General features: G+C 34.0%; 1 long non-coding RNA gene across 1 annotated transcript; it reads right to left on the reverse strand.

Annotated features, from left to right (window-relative positions):
* Positions 1–654: 654 nt before the first annotated feature.
* On the reverse strand, positions 655–2,955 carry LOC149559868 (uncharacterized). The gene is made up of 3 exons (XR_016363317.1): positions 2,399–2,955; positions 979–1,187; positions 655–801 (listed from the first exon to the last, which is right to left on the reverse strand). It is a non-coding gene; the product is annotated as an uncharacterized LOC149559868 (long non-coding RNA).
* Between the last annotated feature and the right edge of the window lie 8,981 nt (positions 2,956–11,936).

The following is an 11,936-nucleotide window of genomic DNA, read 5'->3' on the forward strand; positions in this document are numbered from 1 at the left end:
CTAAACTTTAAACTACATAAATATTTTTAAAATATATATCCATCAATAATTAGTTTAGAATAAAGTAAAATCTAAAAATTAGACACATATAGAATCTTTTTAATTTCTAGATACATGTTTTTCTAATTTATTTCTACAAACATGCAACTGATATTTCTATTATCCATTTTTTTCCATTCTAAAAAAATCTAGATGTAAATAGAATTTTTTTAGATGCATGCAATCTTTCTAATTTTTTCTGCATACATATATTAACATTTCTATTTTATATTTTGTTTTTACATTATGGCTATTTCAATCAAAATATCTAGATGTAAATAGAATTCTTTTCAATAAATCTAGATGTATATAGAATTATTTTAATTTTTTATATAAATAAAATCTTTCTAATTTTTTTCTACATACATAAAAGAATAATTTCTATTTTCTATTTAAAAAAAAAAGCTATCATAAAGATTGATAAAAAAATTGATTGCATATGCATTCTTTAGTTTGTGCACTAAATGCACAAAATAAATTGTATAGATTAAAACTTCCCGTGCTGGGCATGGGAATATACAATAGAAATATCAGTTACCAAGAATAGTCAGCCATAAGCAATCAAATCTTAAACTCTGCAAAATTTCTTGCAAGCAATCTTTGTTCTGTCTTCGGCTGAAAAGGAAAAAAAGAATTTCAGATCTGAGATTGTTTAGATTGCCCTATTCGATTCAAAAAGCCATGGAAGTCACCGCAATTACATCTCCAAGAGGCCTAATGTGCCTTGATTCAGTACCCACATGCTTATCTCCACAAAAAACTCTGCACAGGTCCTCCAGTGACCTCAATTTCGGTCATATGAACATAATTCTAAATCTAAATGAAATTAATTTAAATTGAAATATAAATCAAAGTAGAATATTATAACTAATTTTGAATTTCAATTTACTTCTACATCTAAATCTAAATGAAAATGTAAATAAAAAATAGAAATCTCACCTGCAAAAATGTTACTCCAAATCTTCAATTTACTCCTATTCAAAAACTCCAATCTAATCCTCCAATAACCTCCACCTCTTCCTTCCTGCAAAAACATAAAATGAAAATGAAATGAGGAGCCTTGGTTTTATAACTTCTGAGAGGCTCCTCATATCCCCCAATAGACGTCTCTTCACATTCCACGAATTTGTTTCAAATTCCCCCACTCCCTGCAAAAAAAAAAGCATGAATGTGCATGCAAAATTATATTTAACAAAAAAAAAATCATATTGAAATTATTTCGCCCCTACTTTTTCGGGCCCTACTTTTTCGAGCCTTACTTTTTCGAGCCTATTATTTCGGCCTCCATTTGGCTTCCTATTATTTCGGCCAGCTATTATTTCGAGAATTCTTTTTTAATATTTAATTTGGAAGTTTGTAACTGCTCCCAATTCTTTTTTATTGACAGGAATCTTGGCATATTCCCGTGCTGGGCATTTGTGCTGCCATTGTATAGAACGCCTCTCGGCGTAAAAAACAAATAATCTATAATCTTAAATAACAATGAAGTCAAAATCTTTAATTTATTATCATTCTAAATCAATAGATGCCTCTCAACTCTTGGTTCTCAACCAAAGAGGCTAGGCTAAAGCTAAACCTTCAAAAAAATAAAAATTCTTTATGCTCATAGATATCATATTTCCACAATCCATTTATATAATTACCATACAAGTTTTTTGAATTGAATTATGTGTATTTTTAGCATCAACTTTTAAGATTGCATTCTTAACAAAAAAAAATGGATGACTAAGTGCCATTCAAAAAAATTGATATTGAAAATATCTACAATCAAATCCATAAAACTTTTATCATAATTCTTTATGCTCTCAAATAAATCTACTTATTTTATTTATTTAATAATATTTTAAATTAAAAATAAAATAAAAACCACATTACATTTAAATTACTCTCCACAATCTATTATAATTATAAATAAAATAGTTAAATACACTTAAAGTAAATAAATACAAACTATATTGTAATTCTTTCAGCTTTCTTCAATAAAAAAAAAAAAAATACAAACTAAATTATTTCTAAATAATTAAAAGCCCATCGTAATTCCTGCAAAAGGAGAAGCGAAAGTAGAGACAGAAAACCATAGTTTTACAAAATTCTTACGAAATGAATCCTACAGGCTGTGACAATATTTTTCTTAATGAAAAATAATAAATATTTTTAATATTTTATACAATCATATTACACTAAGATGTTTAAACATAGATCTAAATCAAAAGTGGTCTTTCTGGAATTATGAACAATAGATTCTGTCTGCAAAAGCCATTGAAAAACTGAACTAATCAGATCACAAATCCAAATCTTGACTGTTAATAAATGATATAATCAAAGAATAATTTTTACAATTTAAAGCGAAAAAACACACCCTGAATCAAATCCTTGCCAAATTGAAAACAAATCCTGAAGTGGTAAGAAAGGATTTACAGGAGCACGGGCAGCCTGCTCGGCGCTTTTCATATTTTGAAAATATTTAAATCTGTATGATTGACAAGCTCTTTTGTAGAAAATAAATCTGCAGATCCAGTCTTTAAACGCTCAAATCTTTTCAATCTGCAAGCCAAGGAATTCAAATATCTCACAATTCTCCACACAATCACTTTTGTCCTGCGAATCGAAAACCTGATTTTCTCAGCTACAGTCCTGTTGCGCCTAAAATGATAACTCCTTACAAAGATTTGCCTTCTTCTTGTAAAATTCACTCCTCTTTGCTTTTTCATTTCTGAATCTCCAGCGCTCTTCTTGCCATTCGATTTGATTAACGGAGAGAAGGGAATTCTGACGGGATTTTCGCTTAATAATCTGCCGAAGGCTTCCCCGTTTCTGTCATATGACGAGATCCGCCTGTTCCTGCGCATAAAACACCCTGTAACTATCGTCATCATCAAATTCTCAACGAGAAAACTTAAGCTGAGCGTTTTTCAAAATTCTGCCTCCTGTTGTTTATAAAGCACAGGCGGGCGATGAACTCATTTTATGTAACTTTCACGTCAATTGACAGCAAATATAGCCGTCTAAGAATGACACATGCGACAGAGTGTACGACTAGTGAAGAGAAATACGTGGAATACGGTCGCGTAACGCAACGTCTTCTCCTCGATTTAAATGCCTCGGTTACTTATGAACGCAAAAGCGGAGACTTATGTTTATTTTAACTATTTCTATACGTAAATTATGTCGGCTTTTCACATTTCATCCAAGTATGTGCTTTTTCATTTTATTTTAACCTTTTTATCTTATTTAAAAAAATTGAGTAAAGGTGGAACTCACGATATAGAATGCAATCACAAATGATTCAGTGGAGTGCAAATGAGAATTCTGTGCTAAAAGTCACACGAACAACATTACAAGTAAGGCTAAGGTGCAATCAATAATTGAAAAAACTCATCCTTTGACAATATACACTTGCTTTTAAAAGAAACTTCTATTAAATATCATCTTTTGCATTTACAGTTGAATGTACTTGGATTATGAAAGATTTGTCTCTTAATGAGTTCATTTGATAATATAAGATTTAAAGTTGTTAATTTCATAAGTGCAACTTTTTTTTAATGTAATTGTGGACACTAACATGAGTTTCTCAATTGTTGGAACCTTGTATTTATAGAAAGGAGGTAAGATCTCAGGGCCTTCATCATGCAATCTCATCTTCTTCTATAATTCTGCCAACATTTCTCATGTTAAAAACAAGCTATATTATCTTTTACCTTTACAAAGTGATATTCTCATCATCACTTGTCTTTAGGATTTCATACTTTCTTCTTAATGTTTGCAACGTTTCCATCTTAACTTGAGTGTTTCTAATGTTTCCCAAATCTGATGAGTTGTCTCCACTTCAATGACATTAGAATAATTTGAATCTAAAAGTACACTCAAAAAGGATTTCTTGGATATGGTGTTGATATAAAACTTCTTCTTGTGTGCATAAAAGTGTCAAACTTCTATAAACTGTTATTCTTGAGAGAACCCATGGAAGAGGGAGTCTCAAGAGTTGGCTTATAGCTCTCTATCTATGACATGCAAAGGCTATTAGATGATGACTCTTAAATGAACCAAATTATGCAACCCTTGCAAGGTGCACCATAGAATGAAAGATTCAAAGAGTAGAGGCAAGAGTGCCAATATCCAAGAATCTAGAATAAAATGCAATGCAAATGCAAGTTGACAAGGAGAACTAAGCTAAAGTATAAATGAAACTAAGCTAAAAAGTAGGTCATAATGTAAGTAGAATGAGAGCTAAACTAAAATGCAAAAATGCAAGAATGCTCCAAGTCTCCAAAATCACCAAGAAAACTCGAAACATAACAATAGTGTGAGAGACAAAGATTTTTTGAATGAGGAGAGAGCCCTCCCTTTTAAAGAAAAATGGATAATAGAGATTAAGAGGCATAAGATGAGTAATCAAGGGAGAAGAATATATCTTGAGTGATCCATGTGCACAAGCATCTGAACCTCATAATTAATGATTGACTATTGAGAGGGTTTGAAATGTGTGGAGAAGAATTAAAGTTATTTTAAAAATAGAAGATTCCTCTCACATAGAAAATTGTGCATTCATGTATAGACAACAATGTCTTTTTTTCAATTTTTAAAATAGGAATAATGCTTTATGTGTGCACACTTAGGATAAAAGATGAGTGAGGAATTTTACTTAATTAAAAGGGGGACATGTTCTTGTAATTAAACATAAATTTGGGATAAAGTGGTCATACCATAGGTTATAATCAAATAAATAGATTTTTGAGGATTTGATAAAAAATAACTATTAGATAAATTATGAAAAAATGCTAGAAAGGGGGCTTAGTCTAGATGATCATTTTTAGTTGATTACATTTGCCCATCTTTGACTAATGTGTGATCGGTCTGGAAACACATTATATCAAAGAATGAAGAAGCTAAGATGATAGAGAGATCTGATTATAAAGAATGAAATGTAGAAAGAGATAGCAAGTCATGAATGTACAGTCTGATAGTGATAGTACTGAACACTAGGATATAGACGATATAAGAACTCAAGAAGAGTACTAACACCAAGAAAAGAAGATAGATCAAGAGAAAATAGATAGTTGTAGAAGAAAGCAACTTGCAACATTGATAGAATATTCATGCCTCCTCGGGATTGAAATCAAAATGAGATAGAGGAGATGTAGAAATATGCTAGATTTGATCAATTTAGAATAAAGAAAAGTTCATAATGATAGATAAGAGATTAAGACCAAAGGGTGACCACCAAGCAATGAAGACATGCCCTAGTTTGACTAACTTTGACAAAGAAAGATAAAGCATAAGAATTAGGTCAAAGAATGAAGAAAGATGAAATAAGATGAAATAAAAATGAAAGCAAAGAGTAGAAGAGAGTAGAAATGATGATTTCTCCAACAAGATTCAAAGCTTAAGCTTTAATAGGTCAGCGAACTACATAGAAGAAGGAAGAAAATTTGACTAGCAAGATGAACTCAAATTTGAATTTCAATCTTGAAAATGGATCTAGGATGTCAAGATTAGAAAAGATAGGTCAAAAGCATAGATGAGATGGTAAGATACAAAAGAAGCGAGAAATAGGAAAGAAGAGATAAGATAAGATCGAGAAGACAAAAGAGAAGGATGAACGCAATTAGCTAACAAGTCCATAAAATATAAAGAAGAGAGCTCTCTCAACATGCAAAATACAAAGCTAAGCTAGAATGACCCTAGAATGCAAGCTAGCATGAAAAGGTGCAATTGCAAGGGTTACATAAGTAGGTCCTAGTTTTTATCATCGAGCCTTATTAGGGACATCATAAGATCATACAATCATCACTAGTAAAGCTACAAGGATAAGACTATGATCTATGTCAGATAGAAATGTGGGAATCCAACCTAAGCATCAAAGACATGCAAGTCAAGATGACTAATACAATTAGATTTCCTAAGTTTAGTATAGCAAGATTACACCTGTATTAAGGCATAAGCACCAAGATAACCCCTGAGTGTGGTGTTGCAAAAATAGACAAGGATGATACATTGTAGGTCCAAAGTGTCAAGTAGGACAAGCATAAATGCTTGAAACACTATAGACTAACAAAGTATACCCACAAGCAAAAATCAAGAAAATATGCCCCATGTCCCCAGTCTTCTAGTCAATGGCATCCTTGAAAGACTATTAGGGAGGGCACATATAGCAAAGAAATCAACATAGACATCACACAAAGAAAATAAAGATCTACATAGTTCAATCATTTAAGTGTTTAAGTGCGTGTGTGTGAGTCACTTGGCGATTTTTTCAAGACTTGAATCTGATAGTGAGAAATATGACAACATCAAAGACTATAGGTAAACTATCTAAAAAGTGTTGAGAAACACTTGATGTCAAGTTAGGGGAGTAGTGTTGAGAAACACTATTTTGTGAGTTACCAAAGAAACCCTAATGCATAAGGAGACCTCAAATAGGCTAAGCAATTGTACCCCTGAGACAAGGACAAGAAACATCCCAAGCTAGGTAATGTGTAGCGAAATGGGTGATTGAGACTGATAGACATAGGTGCAAGGGTCTCAAGCAACGTCTATTTCCAAGTTTTCACCACTTGGCCAATTTTTTTTAGGACTTTTTCCAATTTTTTTGTATTTTTGAGACATTTGATTTTTTTGGTGATACACCAAAGCACCTATTACTAGGTTTTCACTAAGATGATCATTTTTTCAAGACATTTTTTAAATTTGAGGATTTTTTTTTTTATGATCATAGATATGTACAAGATAGCTAAGCAGTGAGCCTCTAAGTATAAAACTTCTTCAAATGTAGGACATTGATGGGCTTTGCAAGTTCTTTGCCTTTAGGAGTAGATAGTTGATAAGCACTAGACTGAAATATTGTTGTGATAATGTATGGGCCTAACTAGTTAGGTTCAATCTTTCTCTTCTGCTCTCTATGCTGTTGATTTTTTGGATTCTCTCTAAGCATAAGGTCACCTACTTGAAACTCACGTGGGTGAAATTTATTGTTATACTGAGTAGACATGCATTTCTGATAAGCCCTCATGTGATCAAAAGATGCCTTATGATGTTCATCAAGAGTCTCTAATTCTTGTATTTGCATAGCTCTATGGTCTTCATTAGTTATCAACCCATGTAAGGAGACTTGCAAGGAGGGGATCTCTACTTCTAATGCGAGAATGACCTCAGGGCCATAGACTAGAGAAAAGGGGGTGGCCCTTGTAGGAGTACGGATGGTAGTTTTGTAGGCCCAAAGTGTTGGATTTATCTGTAGGTGCCAATCTCCCCCAGACTTATGAACTGTGCGATGCAAGATTTTCAAAAAGGTTTTGTTGGAGGCCTCAGCTTGGTCGTTCCCTTGAGGTTAGTAAATAGAAGACCAATGTTGTTTGATTCAAAATTTCTTGCACAATTATTTGAGGTCCTTATTCTTGAACTGTCCTCTATTATTAGTGACAATGGAGGAAGGAATACCATATCAACAAATGATGTCATTTAGTATAAACAAGGTGACATGTTTTCTTGTAGCAGTAGATAGTGGCACAAATTCAACCCATTTGATGAAATACTTAGTTGTTGTGATGATGAACTTGTGACCACTAGATGAACTTGGGTGAATTTTGCCTACCAAGTCGAAGGCCCATTGTTGAAATGGCCAATATGTCATAGAAAGAATCAACTCACATCTAGGAGCATGAATTAAGTTACCATGAAGTTGGCATGTTTGATAGGACTTGGCATAACAAACAACATCAACTTGCATAGTTGGCCAGTAGTAACCCACCCTAAGAAGCTTTCAAGCAAGTGCAAGACCATTAGAATGTGCCCCACAAATGTCATCATGGACTTCGGCAAGTGCCTTTTCAAACTCTTCTAGTTCTAAACACCTAAGCAACATTTTTTCTAGACCCTTCCTATACAAGTCACCAGAGACCAAAGTGTAATGTGAAGCATTGTAGAGGAATTGGCATTTTTGGTTGCACGTGAGGTTCTTTGGAACAATTTGATCATGCAGGTAAGAGAAGATAGCTGCATAGTGGGAGGAATCATGATTGACAACAGTGTAGATCACTTGGTTATCTGAGGAATCATAGGCGAGATGACGTAGCTCTTCCACCAGGAACTCAAATTGTGATTCATGTTCTTGTAGTTGGAGGATAGATGCTAGAGTTGCTATGGCATTGACAACCTTTTTTTCTACTCGAGGAATTTGCTAGAATGTCACAAAAGTGAAATAGTTTCTTAGAGCATCGATCAACTTCTTGTAGGGGATCAACTTTTCATCTTTTGTTTGATAGTCGTTGCTCACTTGGTTAATAACAAGTTGAGAATCTCCATAGATATGCAATTCAATTATTCTCCATTCAAGAGCCATTTTGATCCCATTTATTAATGCCTCATATTCTACAATGTTGTTTGTATAGGGGAATAAGAGTTTGTAAGATTTGGAAATCATATATCCACAAGGGGAAACAAACAAGATACCTACTCCAACTCCATTTTGTATACGAGAACCATCAAAGAACATTTTCCAAGTTCTCTCAGTGATGTACATAATTGAGGTATCTAGAAATCCAAATTGTATGGGTGCCATATCCTCTAGTGGAAAATCAACCAATTGGTTAGCTATAGCTTGTCCTTTGATGGCTTTACGTTTGACATACTGAATGTCAAATTCTTAAAGAATCATCATTCATTTAGCTAGATGACCAGTAAGAACAACTTTGCTTAACAAATATTTCAAAGTATCAATTTTAGCAACTAGGTGAACTATATGTGCCAACATGTAATGTTGGAGTTTTTGAGAAGCAAAGACCATTGCAAGACAAGCTTTCTCAATGTTGGTGTAGTTCATTTCATAAGAAACCAAAGTTTGACTAATATAATATATAGCCCATTCCTTACCAATCTCATCACTTTGGGCTAATAGCACTCCTAAAGAAGAAGTTGTAGCTAAGATATACAAGATTAAAGGTTTGCCTAGAATAGGTGGTGTCAAAACTAGAGGTTTTGCCAAGTATCCTTTGATTTGGTCTAGACTTTGTTGACACTCATCATTCCAGATATGAGTAGAGCCTTTATGCAAATTTTTATTAAAAGGTTGAACTTTATCAGCCAATTGAGAAATAAATCTTCTTGTGGATTGTAGACATCCTTGTTGACTTTTGAGTTGGCTGATATTTCTTGGAGGAGGCATCTCCATGATAGCCTGGATCTTTTCAAGATCAACCTCAATACATTTTGCTAAGATAATGTAGCCTAGAAATTCTCCAAAAGTGACACCAAAGGCACACTTTTTTGGGTTTAGTCGAAGTTGAATTTTTTCCATATGTTCCAATATTAAACTAAGGTCTTCAAGATGTTTATCTCATTTTCTAGATTTTTCCAAGGTGTCATCAACATAGTCTTCCATATTTTTATGCATCATATCATGGAATATGGTGGTTATTACTCTTTGATAGGTAGCACTAGCATTCTTGATCCCAAAAGACATGAAATTCTAATAGAAATTACCCCATGCACATGTAAAGATTGTCTTCTCTTGATCAGCTAAAGCTATCTTAATTTGATTATACCCAGAAAACCCATCCATAAGTGAGTACATTTCATAACCCGTAATCATGTCCACTATCATATCGATGTTTGGTAACTGAAAGTCATCCTTGGGGCATGCTTTGTTAAGGTCTCCAAAATTAGTACAAAATTAGATAGTTTTATCATGTTTGGATACAAGTACGATGTTGGAAATCCATTTTACATCGTCAATAGCTCTGATAAAATTTGCACTCAAGAGTTTTTCCAATTCTGCTTTCATCAAAAAAGCTACATGTGGATGCATCTTTCTCAATTTTTGTTTAACAGGCTTGATATCAAGAGAAATAGACAAATGATGCATGATAAGATCTATGTCGAGCCTAGGCATATCTAAGTATGTCCATGCAAAATTGATCTTTTTGTCTTGAAAGAATTGGGTAAATTGTTCCTTTTCTTCAGCTTTCAATGATTGAAGTACACGAATAATTTTACGAGATTCCTTTGTACCTAAGTTGATAGGCTATGTAGGCTCGATGAGAACTAATGGTTTGTCCTAAAAATAGCTTGGTAGACTACCAAGTAGCTCATCTGCTGGTGCCTTGAATAGGTTTTTACCATTAGATACATCTTTATTTTTACTATTTTTAGGCTCAGATATAGCCACAATGTGGTTTTTGCCATCAGATCGTTTATTTTTTCTTTTGATTTTATGACTAAGGTACTTGATATCTGATTCCATCATATGAATCATAGGTTCACTGGTGGAAGAAGTGATGGGTTCAACGACGTTTAGGTAATAGGTGATCTCATTGTCATTTCAATAAGACTATATTTTTGGTCTTTGATGTTGAATGGACCAATCTATGAGATCAAGATGAATCAATCAGAGTGAGGTGGAAACTTCAAGGTTGTTGATGTGAAAGGAGTCATCTCTGGTGACATGTGAAGTTGAGCCTATAGTGAATGTCACAAAGGTATCTAGATCAAGAATAGTCCTAGAGGGGCCAACGTGATCCACTAAAGAATTTTGCAAGCCAAATTCATTTGAACCCATACTAGATTCATCTACCACATTTGGTTGGTTTGCATAAGTGTGAATGGCATCTACCCTAAGTTCACAAGAGGCATCTGATAAATTTTCCCATTCATACTCTTGAGAGTCTGTACTTTGATCTCTAGCAATTAGATGAGCAATATTTTGTCTAATCCATCCTCTGCTCAAGTCTTCGTAGTTAGATTCATCTTGTTCTAGCTGTCTAGAGGTGGAAGCCTCAGCATCATCATTGGTGGTAAATCTTTCTTCTCCCCAAAGGAGGGAATTTACAGGCATAAAGTCTTCATCTTGTGTAGTGGCAACAACAAAGGGAGGATCATCATCCTCTGACTCACTAGATATGGGCGCACTTAGAGCAAATGTTGGTATATTATCCTCTAACCCAAATCCTAGGCCAATAGTATCTTGAGCATTACAACCTTGAGTATGACTTAAAGGTTCAACTAGAGGTTTTTTATTACCAGTTAAGGGCCTATGGCCCTAATAGCCCATGTTTGTAATCATCTTATATCATTTTCCATATCGTTTAGGAGAAATGAGAGTAGTGACTCTGGCATCCTCCTCATCTTCCTCTCCCTTATATATCCAATCTTTGATTACTTGTTCTTCTTTCTCTACATCTAGGAGAACTGAGGACTACACAAAAGTGCCAAAAAGGGTCATGGTGGAAGTAGAGGGCTTCTTTTTAGTATATGGTTTCCCATAAGACCGAGGAGAAATAGGTAGAGAAAAAATGGAGTCTAGAGTGTATTTGCCCATACTAAGGCTCATCATTATCAAGATCTATTCACACTCTATAAAGGAAAATGTCAACTCATGAGAGGACTGATTATGTAGAACAATTTTTTTAGCAATAGATAACGTGTTGATAGATATGGAGTTGTCACTAAGGATAACTATATCAGTGCCATTAAAAGGGAACTTGATGCACTAATGATACATAGAAGGTACTGCTTTCATGTCCTGAATCCATGGTCATCCCAACAACAAATTATATGCAAGTGGTATGTCTAAGGGTTGGAAAATGACATCCTTCTCAATTGGACCAACTTTGATTGGAAGTACAATTAGACCTTTGGAAGGTCGTTTGACCTCATCATAGGCTTTTATAGTGATCTTGCACCTAGGGTCAATGGCAAATTCTAACATGCCCAACTGTTGAATCACGTTGAATGAGATTATGTTTAACCCTGCACCATTGTCTATCAAGACTTGATGAACACGAGTGTGGAAGATTTGGACTTTGACATGGAGAGTAAGGTTGTGGGGATGATTGAGAGCTTGGTCATCTTCTTCAAAAAAGGTGAGATAATGGGGTGAAGAGATATGGTTCACCATAGCTTGG

Source organism: Cupressus sempervirens, chromosome 4 (assembly GCF_028749045.1).
Source record: "Cupressus sempervirens isolate cs-2001-9-10 chromosome 4, ASM2874904v1, whole genome shotgun sequence".
NCBI classification, from domain to species: domain Eukaryota; kingdom Viridiplantae; phylum Streptophyta; class Pinopsida; order Cupressales; family Cupressaceae; genus Cupressus; species Cupressus sempervirens.